This window comes from Numida meleagris, chromosome 12, assembly GCF_002078875.1.
Source record: "Numida meleagris isolate 19003 breed g44 Domestic line chromosome 12, NumMel1.0, whole genome shotgun sequence".
Taxonomy (NCBI): domain Eukaryota; kingdom Metazoa; phylum Chordata; class Aves; order Galliformes; family Numididae; genus Numida; species Numida meleagris.
Genome location: NC_034420.1, coordinates 13,854,454 through 13,869,781, shown reverse-complemented (window position 1 = coordinate 13,869,781; position 15,328 = coordinate 13,854,454). Strand labels below are relative to the sequence as shown.

The window sequence follows — 15,328 nt, the reverse complement described above, 5'->3', positions numbered from 1 at the left end:
ATAAAGCTGTATACAGCTCATCATCTCCTAGATGAATTGGGGAGAGCCCAGCCCGACTTTCACCCTCTCCAATGCACGTGTTCACTGAACAGACCACAGGCACCGTTTTCTTTTCAGCACATTTGGCTTTGGAGGAACCCCCACAGCTGCAATATTTGATATTCACTATCTCCGGAAAAAGCTAGACATTTAAAAAGTTAATCAGATTTTCATTAAGTTCTCTCTCCTTTTATTTCCACCATTCTACAGTGGAAGGATAGGCTCAGAAACTGTCAATAATTAAATACTGCCCCCACTTTTTTTTTTTTCCATATTAACAGTTTTTCCATGCTTTGAATCAGGACGTACTTTTCCATGCAGGTAAGCCTGAAAACTAGGATCTGACATCTACCCTTCAGTACTTCTAGAGTCCATAGAGCCTTTACAAATACCAAGCAGTACTGAGCCCTTCTTTAAATACCATGACCAAGCATCTCAGCAACCAGAGCTAATCCATTCCATTTCCCGCAGTTCACAACCTACGTGCTTCACAAGTCCTACTGAAACAGTAATAAAAAAAAAAAAAGAATTAAAAAAAATAAACCCCAACTGCTTTGTACTTGCTTCTAAATGTTTCGGCTGCACCTTTCTCAGCCTCCTCCCCTTTAGCACTGCAGATGTTTACGTGGATGCCCAGGGCTTACAATAATGCTCTCCACAAAGTAACTCCAGAAATTTAAGAATACCCCTTCTTGTTACCACATGCTGTTCCAGAAGTTTAAAAGAGCACACGTCCCATGCTACATCTTGAGCTTAAACAGCTGGAGTAGGAGAGTAGGGCACTTTCGTTCTGTATTGCATAATTCACCGCTATCACCTGTTTCATATTTTTAAAATATATGTATTTTTTAAATAAAGTACTTCATAGAGTCCGCTGGGAAAACAGCACAAAGAGTCTCATTTTGCCATCATAACAGCATTCACTTCTCTTGGCAAGTGAAGCAGTATTCACACCCACACACGAAATGCCACTAAAGAAAATACAGAGGACGTGGCTAACTGTCAATATTTGAGGAACACGCATGCAAGTTCAGATGTAAATTTGGTTCAGTTCTTGTATCTCTGACTGCAAGACAAATGACTGGGTGTCATTTTAACTGAAAGTCCCTCCATCTTTCCTTAAAATCAAGGAATGAAAAACATGAAGTAGAGCTAAAACACACAACAAAGAAGGCCAGAAACCGAAACCGTGCTACAGGAACGAAAACATTCTTTCTGCATTTAGAACTTCTGCCACAAATCTCAACTATTAAAGCCATTCTTTATTTGCTTTATTTCTTTATCAAGCACTTCACATCGTCTGCGAAACAAAATAATGAAGCCAACAGCGACTGCAGATCTGCTCTGTTTTACCTGACTGCCCTATAGCTGAGCACAGCACCACCACTCTTCCCCTTGCTCTTACATTCTATCAGGACAAAAGGAAACCCATCACATTTTTCCTTAGTGCCACAGTCACACCAGCTGATGCTAACTGATGATCTCTATGTCACTGGTACGTTCATATTTCTGCTGGCATTCCCAAAGGACAAAATGTCTGGGGGCAGAAGAGCTTGCGTTCTACTGGTTTTCAGACGTTGCTCAGCCAGCAAGTTCAGATAGAACATTTTGCTCATTTGAATTAATTCTGTCAAAGCTGAAACGACGGCAGGTGGAGGCAGGAGGAACAGCTTGGGGAAGAGAGGAAAGCAAAGGAAAACAAGCTTCAGACAAACAAACGGAACAGCCACCAACTCAGGACACTGCAAAGGACAAACACTACTTGTCTCAAGAGCGTAGTTAAAAGCACGTTGAGTGCTGTCTAAGTGCTCGAATATAAATAGATACAGAATACCCCCTGCATAAAAAGAACTTTCCGTTTTAAAGCTACATTTAAATGCTTAACATATTTGAGGACTCAAAAATTATTCGAAGAAACGTTTTACAACCAGGAAGATTAGGCTAGAACAGATTCTTCAAGCACGATTTCTTCTTTTGAACCATCATGACATCAGCTTTTGAATGGCATTTTAGTCAGGAAATCAGCAAGCAGACAGCTGGGCTCGCTCAGCTCAGCAAGACTGTCTTCTGACAACACCATTCCCATGCCCCCATTGGCACAATGGTTTTACAACAAGTGTAGCTAGAGAATCCAGCTTGCAGTGCTGGAGGAAACCCTGTCAGAATAGCCATCTCCAGCTGAGATCTTCCTGCTCCCCCCGTTTCTTGGTACGGTTATCTCCCCGCTGACACGTCTGCTTTCTGGTTACACGGCAATCAGAAGGCAGCGAGCTTGCTGCACACAACCACAAAAGCACTCAGCAGAAGCAAGCGTTGTAATTAATGAAGTCACCACACGCGCGTCTATGCCTTCACACACACTCAACACACAAGACCTCAACGAAACGATCTGAAATTCTGCATCATCTGGCACCAGCACTGCTGAGGTAACCTCTGAAAATGCTTGGTATATTGACGAAACAAGTAAAAGCGCAGGAAAATACAGCATCACATTCAGCACAATGCAACTGCAACGCAATTTTTGTTTCCTGGAAACACTGGAGCAACCCTTCTAATTTACAAATCAGAGCTATTCAGATTCCACCTCTATGTTCTTACTACGGAAGGGGGTCACAGAGGCAACTCACGAAAGCTCTTCTGAAGGAGACATTAATAAAATGAAAGGAATTTTGGAGTTTCTTTTTAAAATTCACAAGTTATGGAGCCGTGCATTGATCGGTATTAAATTCATTAAATTTTAATCTGCAATTTCAGCAGACAGAACCGGATGACGCTGTCTCTAAGAAAGCCCATCCTCAGTACAGACCTTCAGGAGAGGCACACCCCGGTCTCCAGGAACAAGGACGAGCATCAGCTGGACTCAATACAACGTTTAGGAAGAAAACCTAAGAAACTTCAGCCTTCACACAGCAAATGAAACGTCTGACATTAGTAAAGCACTGCACACAGTGACCAATGGGAGCAACAGCCAAAAAGAGTTTACATTTTTGAAAGAGAAAGCGGAGATCACTGATTGCTAATTTCCTAAGGTGCTTTGATACACAGATATAGCATTATGTACCACTTACTAGATAAAATCCAAAGGCTTTCCACCTGCATAACAGCAATTCCTGTTCCTTCTCCAACGATACTTTCACAAATAAAACCAACCCCAAATATCAGGCACCAGACAGGGGGAGCTATCTGCTTGCTGCCTGACCCCCACTGCCAGATTTGCTCTCAGCTGCTGCTGCCAATGCACACGTGCAGAATTCTAAAGAAACTCTCTGCTCACACAGATCCCATCACATTCTTAACAACAGCAGCTAATAAATAAAAAGGCTTTTGTATCTTGTGTCACAGCTAATGATATTCATCCTACCCACCTCCCCCCGAAGCCAGGCTTACTCCACCAGCCGCTCACGTACAATTACATCAGATAATGCCGAACTTCAGCACAGCAGCACTACAGAAGCACAGTAAGGTAACACACAGGAGGAAATTATCAGCAGAACCGTGCAACTTGAGAAGGTCACAATATAAAACCAAAGCAGCTAAACAATTATCACTGCTGCTACGACAGACTTTGGGACAGAAGTCAAACTACCTCGGAGACACCAAAAAACCCAAACTATAAATATATAATGCAGCTAATTTATTATACATAAGTTATCCTATTACACCTAAAATCATCAGCTTGTTGCTTCCCCTCATGAACAGGTAAGCAGAAACACACTTTGGAACTCAGCACGGTACAAAACGTAATACAAAGCCTATTTGCTACAGAAACCCTGCCTCTGTCATAACCACAAATAACCATCAAAATAAAGGACAGCCTTAGTATCTCTGCTGAGGGAGGAAGGCGTTCCAATGAAGAGCTCCATTCTGCAGCAATGACTCTTTGAATTGTGAGGCTGAGGGGGGGAAGAAAAGGCAGAAAAGAAGAAACAGGACTGCTAATGGAGCTCCTCCACAACCAGTGCTTGTTGTGACTTGTCAACGACCAAACTGGAGGATATCACAAGGATATCACGGAATCACAAGGTCAGAAGATGTACTGCAGAGCAAAACTAAATAAAAAGTAACCTGATGACATTAAAAGTGATGATCAGCAAGAAAGGGGGTGGGGACAAAAAAAGAACTTTCCAACTGACGAACTCAAACAGAGAGCACACAGGAAGAAATAACCACATTAATAGGATTCTAGCTCTCATTTTATCAGTTTTGTCCGGGTGTCATCAGTCGATAGAGCTCAGCACAACTTGTCATCCCAAGCACGCTGCAGGGGAGGCAGAACAGAGAAGATGCAAGCAGGGAGCAGGGAGCAGGACTGGAACCCACCGGGCTCTGCTCTATAGCGGCCCAGCCCAGCACCCTTACCAGCACCCACCGGTGGGAGCACAGATCTCAAGCACCTCCCAGAAGAAGAAGAAAGCTATACACACTCTTCTACATGAATTCAGCCACTGCCTTGGTTACAAGCTGTTTGAACACAGCCATAATGCAGTATCTTCATTACAAGCTCAATGTGGTCTTAAAAGAAGAAAACTAGGCCAAATGAAGTCAACGAAAGGTTATTTCACACATTCACAGGTGAGAGGCCACAAGAGCAGAGTTATTTGCCTCTGTCGTGGTAGGACTATTCATCTCACCACAATCAGAACACGGTTCTAGACCCAGCTGCAAGCAGCACCCATTTCTAGCGCTCAATAACCGCACCCACACGTTGCAAATACAACAGGTTTTCAGCACAGCAGTCGCCACACAAGCTCTGCTTTTTAAGGCTTCAAATTACAACAGTTGTACAAAAAGAAAGCAAGTACAGGTATGTGAAGATGCAGTTAAAGTTGCATTATTTTTCAGAATACACTGATTTTATCCATATTGACTGAGCTTTCCCAAACCCCAATAGCTGGCTAGAAAGTCAATACAGAACTACAGAGCCAAATCCGAATCTGCTAAAGCAGCCAAGTGGTCATCATTTCCAAACAAAGTGTTTTTGCAGGTAAACTTTATAACTTACAGCTAAATAACACGGCCAGCAAGAGACTCAGAAACGAATTGCCCGATCTTACTAACTCTTCAGGGAGCAACGCAAAGCTCCTATCTTCTGCCTGAATAGAGCTCTGACATGAGACATAACTCTGCTGAAAAACCAGTGTATCAGACACATGAAAAACTGCATTACAAGTAACAAATCTCACACTCTTCAAAGAGGATATTTTGAAGAAATACTCCCTTCAATTCTCTATTTCTTGCTCAGACCTATCCAGCAAACCCATAACTGAGTAACAACCCAAGAAACAGTTGGAAGGTTTGCAGACTTTCACCCTTACAGATCCAAACCCCGAATCGCCTTGCAGAAAGTAACCCATGCTCCTCCCAATGGCTGCTGGATTTTTGTTTTGCGTGCTCACGCGGCAGCAACGATAGTGTGGTGTTATGCACAGAACTGAAGGACAACTTACAGGCATTCTCTCAGCAGCCCCACTTCCTCTTCCTTAGAGCTGCTGCTTCTTTTATAGAAGGGGAAAAAAAAAAAAAAAAAAGAAAGAAAAAACAACAGAAAACACAGCAGCACCTCCAACTTGGCAGGTTTGACTGACTTTCTAATGAGCCCTACAAGAGCGCATCACTGCTGAGCTATGAACGTTTGACCAGAGATCAGAAGGTTGAACATCAGAAAAAGAAGCAAAGAAAACTTCCAAACAGAGCAGAGGCTTTCACAAAACTCGTGAACGTCCGTTCAAAATGCACAGAACATTTCTCCAGCCTCACCTGCTTTTGCAAACATGCTGTTCTGTACATTAGAAAGAGAAGCTTTACTGCCCGCACAACTCTCATATTATGAACCATACAAGAGAAATATTAAATCAGTTCTTTTAATGAGCTGTTAGGGGGTCCTCCAACGTTACCAACAGCGTGTGCAGAAAGACTTCCAACTGTGTAAGTGTTTGGGGACCAAAACCATCATTTTCCAAACTCAGAAGTGGTGCATTGTTTGTGTCAGAGATCGCAAGCGTAAGAAATCATCAGTTATTCTCAGGCAACTTCTTTGAACATAAACATGGAACACCCTACTTGACTGATCTCCCTTAAATAATATTTTAAGATTCCAGTAAAATGCTTTCAGAACAATGAGGTATTTAGTTTCAGTACTGCAGTGGTGCAAAGACAAGGAAGGGACCTCTGGCGCTGGGTAGCACACAAAATACAGAAAATGGAGATTAAAAAGATTCTAGGAATCTCCAAATCTATGTGAAATAATAAAGAACATGTAAAGCAAATTACTCATAATGAGCAGTTAAAAACAAGCAACTCGAGATACACAACACAAAGGGGCCAACAGCTGATCTTTCTGTAATGCAGGCCTACGTGCTGGCTTTTCCCTTCCTCTTCCATGCTAGAAGACTGCACTGCATAGAAGACATAAAAACGTCTAAGCTAAATGCAACCCAAATGACCAACTTATTCCAAAGTCACACACTAACTACTCCACCCTCGAGGACGATCAGGAACAGAGGCCCCAAGAAAAGTGCAGGTTTGGATATAATCAGTTTCGGTTTTTGTTTTCAGACAGGCAATGCTGGAGAAGAGAGATCTGGTGGCAGTGACTTTCTTCCTTCTTTACCTTTTCTCCGCCTGACAGCGGTTCCTTGCACAGAATGCTCCAGGAAGACCTCACTGCAGACTTCCAGTACTTGAAAGCTTATAAGCAGAAGGAGGACTGACTTTTTACACAGCCGGATGGGGATAGGAGAAGGGGGAAATGGCCTTAGGAAGAAACTCTTTACTCAGAGGGCAGCGAGGTGCAGGCACTGATGTCCAGAGAGTGTGTTGCCCTATCTTTGGAGGTGCCCAAAGCCAGGCTGGATGGGGCCCGGGGCAGCCTGATCTGGTAGGGAGCAGCTGGAGGAGCTTACGGTCCCCTCCAACCCAAGCATTCTGTGACTGCGTGATTTAAGGAGGCGGCCAGGCCAAGGAGCTCAAGAGCAAGGCAGGTCTGCTTAGAAGCTGAAGCTGCAGCACTCGAGCAGAAGTCCCCTAGCATGGGAGCACCTCACATGAAGCAGCCCTCCGGCAGCAAGAAGCATTCACACTGAGATGCACGGCTCCCACGGAGCTTCCAAGAACAATGGAACGCGCTCTGGGGAACGCGCACTGACAGGCGACACGGCGGGGAGCCGGCGTCCCCGCTGAGCGCACCCACAGCACGGCCGGGGGCTGCCCCACAACCGCCGGGTCCCCTCGGCAGCCCCCGCCCCGCCAGGAGCGCGCTCCGGCTGCCAGCACGGCCCGGGCGGTCTCCGGCGGCAGCGCGGCCCGGGGCGGGCGCGGCGCTTTGACAGCTGCCCGCGGGCGGCTCCGGGAGCGCGGAGCTCCGCGTCCCTCACGGGCGCTGTCCAGAAGGTTCCTGAAGCCCGGACGGACCCGGCCGCGGAGGGAAGGGCCCGCCCGGCGCCGAGGCGCGACCCCCGGCCCCCACGCCGCGCATGCGCCCCGCAGCCCCTCACCGTTGCCGGGTGACTCGCCCTCCCCGCCGGCCTCGGCAGCGGCAGGTTCCTCCGCCTCTTCCTACCCCGGGGGCCGGCGCGGGCCTCTCCTCGCCGCTCCGCTCTCCTCGCGGGCCTCCTCCGCCTCTCCTTTCTCCTCTCTCGGTCTCCCGCCGCCGCCGTGCGCCGCGGCCGCCACGCTGCCGCCCCGAGCGCCGTCCGTCCCCAGAGCCGCTCCGTCGCACGAACGCGCCTCCGCCAGCGGGGGGTCCCCAACGGTAGCGGCGGCGGCTGCCGGAAGTGACGCGCTGACTGACAGGTGCAGCGCGCGCCCCCTCCCGCGGGGTCACGTGCTGCGGGGCGGGGAGGGGGCGCGGGTGGCGGGAGGGCGGGGCGAGGCGGGGGGAGGCGGATGGCGGCCGGCGGTGCGGGGCTCGGGCCGGGCTGGAGGCGCCGCGGGACGGCCCCGCAGCTCCGAGCGGTGAGATCCGGCCGGAGAACGCGGCGGAGGGGCCCGGGCCGCCCCGTTGAACGTCAGCGCCTGCGGGGCTGCGGGCGAGGCGGCCTTGGGGAGCCTCCCGCGGCGAGGACCGAGCGGGCGATGAGCTGCGGTTCGCCGCTTGCTCGTTTTTTTGCCCCCGCGGTGACTCAGCCTTCCGCCTGTCACGGCCCTTGCAGGTTCGGGGTGCCCGGAGTGCAAGCGCTGCCGCCTCCCCCCCAGGCTCCCGTTGTTGATGCCATCGCTCCGTTCCCGCAACCGCACCAAAGCGCTTCCCGTAAACCTGCCGAATTACGGCATCGGAGCGAGCGCTCCAACCGTACCCGCAGCACCAGGAGCAACGAAGCGCCCCGCGACAAACAGCGATGGCGTTTCGAAACGCAAAACTTCGTCCGAGTTGGCGAGACGGGGAGAGGCAGCGCCAGTTCCGCCATCGCCGCCCGCAGCCGTCGGTGCGGGTTTCACGGAGCGCTCACAGCCAGGTGTGGTCAGCAAAAATTCTCCCAGGAAGGAGAGAAAGGAAAGGCTGCACACCCCCACCCCCCCACCAACCGTGGAGAGCTTTAAAAGCGTACAAAAAAAAAGGCGGAGGGGACGGAGGTCGGATGGGATCAGCCGGAGCTCCCGTGCTGCCAAAGCTGGCAGGGTTTCGTTTGGGGTTTTGCAAAATGGATTCTTAAATTTCATCTGGAGGAGGATTTATCGCACTCATGAGGAGGTTTTACGTTTAGAATCTGAAGAAGGGGCGTAACAGCTCCCCGGTAAATTAATTAGCTGCTTTTTAATCAGGTCGAAACTTCCCCTCTTGGAAGGTTTGGTTCCTTTAGAAGATGCCACACAAATATGACGGGTGCCCCCCACAAGGTTCTGTGCTTTCTGTCTGTCTGCACCCGCAGTGCTTCTCCCCTCGAGCAGCCCATAACATTTCCTCGCATCAGGACCAAGCTTCTGAGTTTGTGTTCGGTATACATAGCTGCGTTCCTTCTGATTCATTTAGCCTCATCAACCACAATGAAGATACCGAATCGGAACAGGCTGGCAATTTTGCTGAGGAAACATGGGAGTGAGCAGACTCCAGCTGGCTCCTGGGCAGATATGCTGGCCAGTTGACAGGAGTAAAACTGCAAGAAATCTGACACAGAAAGCGCACACGGGGCGAGGAGACAGACAGCAGTGGCAGGCAGGTAGGCAGGCGTTGCACAGCACCTGCTCACTGCTTTTGGGTCCAGGGCGATACATTCCCCCCTCTGGACTGGCTCTGAGCACGCCATTTGGTGCCAGGTTATCCTACCTCCCATCATGCACATCCAGTGTTCCTTGCAGGGATCAGGCATATGCAGTCCCGGGCTGCCATTGGAGTCTCTTCTGCTCATTTTGCTCATTTCTCGCTTCCACTTTCTGAAAGTTTGAGGAGAAACTGGCAGTCGCGGTGCTTTAGCCAGGTTGATCAGTAAAAACAGAAGGGAGGACGGCAGCAACGTGGTGAGCAGCCACGAGGTAGCAACCCCAACACAGCCATGAAAGCGCCAGCCTTGCAGACCGCTGCTAAAAATTGCAATGGAGCAATGTGGTAGCTGCCCCTAGCATTCTGCTCTCTCAGTGCCACTTACAGGGACTGCAGCGCAGCTTCCAGCACCCAGCCCTGTTCAAGCCATCTCAGCAAGGAGCGTGGAGCTTGCACAGGCTCATCTGTCCCCTCCGAGCACACTAACACAGAGGCAGGTGTTGCAGAGTGCAAGGCTGCAGGCCCGCTGCGTGACATGGGGTGTCACCCACACGTCAGGATATGTGACAGTGAACCACCCTGCAGAGAGGCAACTGCAAGGCCACAGCGTGGGGCTTGGAGGAGAAGGACCCGCTCCCCAGCTGCTGCAAAGCTCCTCGGGCCAAAGAGCTGCAGTGCCCTGCCCAGCTCCTCCCCACGAGGGGTGAGCTCGGTATGTAACCTCACGAGCCCACCAGAGTTATCCAACCTAAAGGTTTTGCAGAGATTCTGGTGGCAGGCACTCACAAAGTAACTCAGTGGGTCTGAAGGGATACTTGCATAATTCCCCTGTTTTCAGGAGGAGCTTGCTAGTATATATCACAGAAGAACCAGGACATTTTTCTTCGCGTGTCCATGGTGTCAGTCCTGACCTAGAATGACTTCAGAACAAACACTCAAAATTCAGCTTCCGCTTAAACCTAGTTCCAGCACCAGCCTTGAGTCACACCTCATCAGAAGCAAGTGAAAGAAAGAAGCCTTATCCCAAGGCTTGCCCTTCTCCCAAGGAAGCGCTCCTTGTTGTGCAAGACTCAGTGTAAGCCGATCTATAATACCCGCATCAATTTTGCAATGCTGTCCCATCATTTGGAGTTTGATAGCACTGCCGTGCAATTCCTTACCTTCATACTGGGTCATTAACTCAGCAGAAGGGCACTGAGGCATAGCAAAGCAGGACATCATCTGCTGTAATACCTTTATATTATGTGCCAACAGCTTTGACTTGGAGAAGAACCATCCCCGCGTCAGCAAACTGTTTGCTTTTGGTTTTAATTGTCTATCTACAAACAAATCATTTGATACAGTCTCCTGGACATGTTTTGTCTTAAATGGACCCTATTGACATCTTGCAAAATGTTGACAAATGAGAGTCCTTTGAACAGCAGAGAGGAATTAGCAAACAGCAGCGCTTCCCAGCTGGTTGCTCTGCAAAATAGTTCCCTTTCCTGTATGTTTCTTCCAGAAGCAGCGCGATGTCCCCCCCAAAAAAGGAGCCTTTACTTCGTTCCCCTTTTCCAGCATTTAAAACTTTTCCAACGTTTTCTTTTCCAATGCCCAGCAGAAGCCACTGGTGAGAGCTGGACCCCGTGACTCCATGGGAGCTCTCTCTCGGAGCAGCACGCACCCAGTTCTCTCGACTCCTGGTTCCCAACAGGGCGCTGAAGGATCAGTGTTTCAGAGCCTCGCTTCGTGCTAACAAATGAAACTTCACAAAACTCAGGTAAACGAGTGAAAGAATCTGTATTCTGGAAGCAGAAACTGCAGCACAGAGAAATGCATTCATCTTTTCGAAGGCTGTCTGCCATTACAAGGATTGCATAAGGATTTTTGTTTTAAGCTGTATCCAAGGCACATGTTCTACATAGATGTCAGACATTTTTACTTGGTTTTCTACCAGAGTTTTGTGATTACAGCATAAGGGGTTTTTTTTTTCCCTTGTGTTTGGAAGATCCGTCTTTAAATCAGAGATCTAGGAATATGGGGCAAATGTGGCTTCTGAGGCTTGTTCACATTTGAATTGCATGGTAGCAGACTTAACAGGAGAGAATTCTTCCCTTCTTGAAATTCAAGACATTGAAAGGTTAATTCAGTCTTCTCAGTTCCATTTCCTTCCTTCTGCTCTTCTTCCCACACTCCCCCCCCCCCCATCTGTAGACAGCTGAGCTATTTGAATTTTATGCAAGCTTGTATTCATCCAAAGGGAAATATCATTCAGTGCATGCACCAGAGAAGAGAAAATTACACTATTGCACATTTTAATTTCCCACTTGCAATTTGCTTTTCTCTTTATTCCCAGGTTTGGGCAGTAGGCTGACAAACTCATGCCCTAAAGCAAACTTCCACTCAGAAGTTAACTTGAATTAAAGCTCGAAATGTCCCCGTCCCCTTTAAATTCCTGCACTTGGAACTTTCAAGGATCTACACTCGAGCTGCCGTGGTGCTCTCACCTTGAGCTGTGGAAGAGCTGCAGTTCAAGTTAGCACAACCTGCCTGCTGCCAACACAATCTGTCTCTGCTCTTCCGTGTTGTTTCATGGTGTGGTCACTCCCATTCAAAGTATAATTATCCCCGAGGTGACAACTTGAGTGTACAGAGCTCAAATTTACCCTGTTATGAAGACATATCCTTAAAAAGACTGCAGATTATTTCTGTTCTTTGTATATGTTTGCAAGGAACAAGCCTGAAAGTAGCCACTGAAAACGCTTTAATTTGGTCAAATCCTGAAGCAGCAGCTATTTGCTTTGGATGCTGCAGAAGGAAAATAGCCTAATATTTTTCCTTTACTTCTTGGAGAAGAAAAACATTGTTTACATAGTGTGCTGCAGCATTCATTTGAGCAGGCAACTGATAACAAATGTGGAGCTTATTGATTACCACTTTCTTAGGTAATTGCTGACCTTGTGCACAAACTGTACTATCTGTGTGTTTGGCTTACAGACAGGCTCATCAAATCGGAGGATGATTTTTGGAAAAGATGACGTATGAATCCCTTCGCGTAGAAATACAACATTTTATTCTGGAAATTCCTTGCGGAGATCAGCTAGAAAAGATACCGGGCTGTCCGCTCCTCTGTTTCGGCAGCCTTCTTTCCTTAGGCAGTTGAAAAACGTGAGAGTTTATCTTCTTTTCCACCAAACACAATGCCTGCTTAAGCTCCGAGGTCCCAGGCTATTGGAACTGGAAGGATTTTGCAGCACTGGTGGTCAGGCATCCCTCACAGCTTCAGCAGCAGCCGTGTGTCCCTCAAGTCAGGGGCGTTACGCCTTCATATCTCCCCCAGCACACAGCGTAACGTTGGTGGGAATGGCAGCCTCACCTGTTGTGTGCTTTTCCTCCGGACAAAAATGAAAATCTAAACGTTGAGCTTGTAGATCTCTGGATTTTATGGCCTTGTCTTCGGTTGCCTTTGCTCGTCAGTTCGGTGCTCCAGCTGCAGATGAAGCGTCACAGTTCAATCAGAATGCTGCTTCTCCTTTTGTTTAAGGTTAAAAGAGTGAGGACTTCGACAACGGATTGCTGAATTCAATAGGCTGCTGAATTCCAGAGCAATAAGCTGCACTGCAAAGAGCCACCTCTGGGCACGCTCCCAGTGCTCACCTATGACTTCCTTCTCTGCCCTACTCTTTCCCTCTGCTTGAGAGAGAAGCTATTGTTACTAGTGTCTAGAGGCAAAAAGGAGGTATATACTTAAAAAAAAAAAAAGTAAATAGTGGAAATCATGCTAAACTAGCATTTCTAGAGCAGTATTCATCATTTGCCCTATAGCATACTGACTGTAGTGACTAATATGTCACATGCTTCTTTCCCCACCCTTTCTTTGGGAGAGAAGCATGTGCATGGACATTTTGTATTAATCTTTTTCCTTTAGTAATGCACACATATGTCGCCACATTTTGCTAGAGAAGGCAATACCAAAGCCAAGAATGTTGTGCTGAAAGATACAGTTTTGGGTCAGCTTTTCAGAAAGCTCTGTCGCAAGAATCTCCATCTGGCTAAACTTTTAAAAATTCACCCCCATAGTGAATTTTGGAAGTCCAAAGAAGAGGGAGAGAGGAAATTTCCACTCCCACCAGCTTATGTTTTCTCTCCTTTTTTTTTTTTTTTTTCTGCTGCAATAAGACTCCTAGCACAGACGGAGTCCAGAGCTACTTGGAAAACATGGGGTTGGAAAAAATAGCCAGAGCAGAAGGACTGTCTACATCTAGCCTGTCTTCTCCTCCCATCTGCAGCCACCCTTGAGGCTCAGTGTTCTAGAGGAGGAAAACTGAGCCCCTTAGGTAACAATCAAACACACACTGGAGGACAAGAACCAATTGTTTACACACTGGCAATGCAAGACTACAAGAGACACCCTGCCAAAGAGACATCATTGCCTTCGCTACACCCCCAGGATTCATTGTCTCTCAGCCTGGGAACCTGTCTCCGTTCCCAAACATGGATTTTTTTTTTGGCAGCAAGATAGAGCAAAGAGCACAAAGAGAACTAAGAAAGCCCTTCCAGTAAAGCTGTAGTCTCTTTTCTGTTCTCCTAAGGACGGAACCCTCTGCGTGCAGCTTACAGCACAGCCCGTCCTGCCACCTTGCTGGAAGGTGCTCGACTCCCCAAGGAACCAAAGGGAACCGGGGTGCTCGCAGAACCCAGCCCGGCACTTTTGACCTCGAAAAATCCATCTCCTACCTTGACCACCAAAAGTACCACAACATTTTGAGAATGAAATCACTGTTATGTTTGAGTGGGTGTGTTATTCTGAGGAGGTTGTGCCAGCTTATTGGCTCAGCTACAGGCTCTGATCTGCACAACGTCTGTTCCCCGGCGCGGCTCTTTGCGTTAGGATGCTTTGTCCCTGTTGGTCCCACACAGAAATAGAGGCCATCTGATTCTCAGTGTCACACCTAAGGGAAAGAAACCCCTTCTTCCTGCAGTCACCCACCTCATCTCCATGCAGCTCGGCATTTCCCTGGCCCCTCTTGCACCAGAGATGAGCACAGCATCCCCAAACTGCAGGCAGTGCAGACACAGGCAACTGAGCCGGGCTGCCCCGCTTAGCAGAACTTTGATCATAATGAGCACGGCTACTTTGCTGCCCACAGCCCCAGAGATGCAGACACAGCACAGACAGGTTTGCACGGTGCTGAGCTCAGCAGGACCCAGACCATCCCCGTGGAGTTCAAGCTGAGCCACGCTGTGCAGATGTTCCATGTGAAGGTCCCCTGCTCTCCTTCACCTTGGGCATTATTTTAATTTAAGTACGCATTGGAGGTGGAGGTCTCCTTAAACCATGTTCTGAACGCGCGCAGATCAGACCCCAAACCACTCTGCTTGAGCCTTCAGAAAGACCCACATCACCTTCCTGGGTCTCTCCATCAACTGCATTTGTCTGCCCAAAGATCTCACAGCTGCCCAGCGGCTCTCGGAGCTCATCTCAGCTCCCTTTAAAGTCAGTAGAGAAACCAAGGAACTGCAGCACGCTGTTAGTGTTTCCCCAGGTTGGACACCTGAAGGCAGCCCCAGGTCGTGGCTACACATGGCCACCTTGTGTCCATTCAGTTTCCCACAGGATACAAAGTGTCCCAGCCAAACACAGCCAAGGGCTCCTAGAATCACAGAACCATAGAATTTCTCAGGTTGGAAAAGACCTTCAAGACCATCAAGTCCAACCTCAACCTAACCATACTGCCCTAACTCCAACAACCCACCGCTAAGTCATGTCCCCGAGCACCACATCCAAACGCTTTTAAAACACATTCGTGGATGGTGACTCCACCACCTCACTGGGCAGCCTGTTCCAGCGCTTAACAACCATTTCTGCAAAGAAGTTTTTCCTGATATCCAACCTAAACCTCCCCTGGCGCAGCTTGAGCTAGCCTTTGTAAAGAGCTTTCTTAAATCGTGCCACTCCGCACTTGGAGCACGTTGTCCTTCTGTGAGCAGGACGTGCAAAAACGGCTTCTCCCAAAGCCATGTAGGAAGGCGGGTGCCTCCCAGGGACGGGTGGGACGCACCTCTGAGAGGGTTTGTAGCTGCCAAACCTGAGAACAAAGGGAAGATTCTTTG

The 15,328-nt window shown here is 48.4% G+C and overlaps 1 protein-coding gene and 1 long non-coding RNA gene across 6 annotated transcripts in view; one reads left to right on the top strand and one right to left on the bottom strand.

Moving 5' to 3' along the window:
• Positions 1–7,797, bottom strand: part of FAM13B (family with sequence similarity 13 member B) — a 43,921-nt gene extending 36,124 nt beyond the window's left edge. The window contains exon 1 of one of the 4 annotated variants that reach the window (XM_021410756.1): positions 7,533–7,797. The gene's annotated coding sequence lies outside the window, so the exon portion shown is untranslated. The remainder of the gene's footprint in view (positions 1–7,532) is intronic. The other 3 variants (XM_021410753.1, XM_021410754.1, XM_021410755.1) reach the window with 3 other exon arrangements.
• On the top strand, positions 7,697–13,993 carry LOC110405465. Of its 2 annotated transcripts, none has more exons than XR_002442889.1 (2): positions 7,697–7,830; positions 8,190–13,993. It is a non-coding gene; the product is annotated as an uncharacterized LOC110405465 (long non-coding RNA). The 2 variants fall into 2 exon arrangements; XR_002442890.1 differs by lacking the exon at positions 7,697–7,830 and adding an exon at positions 7,914–7,992.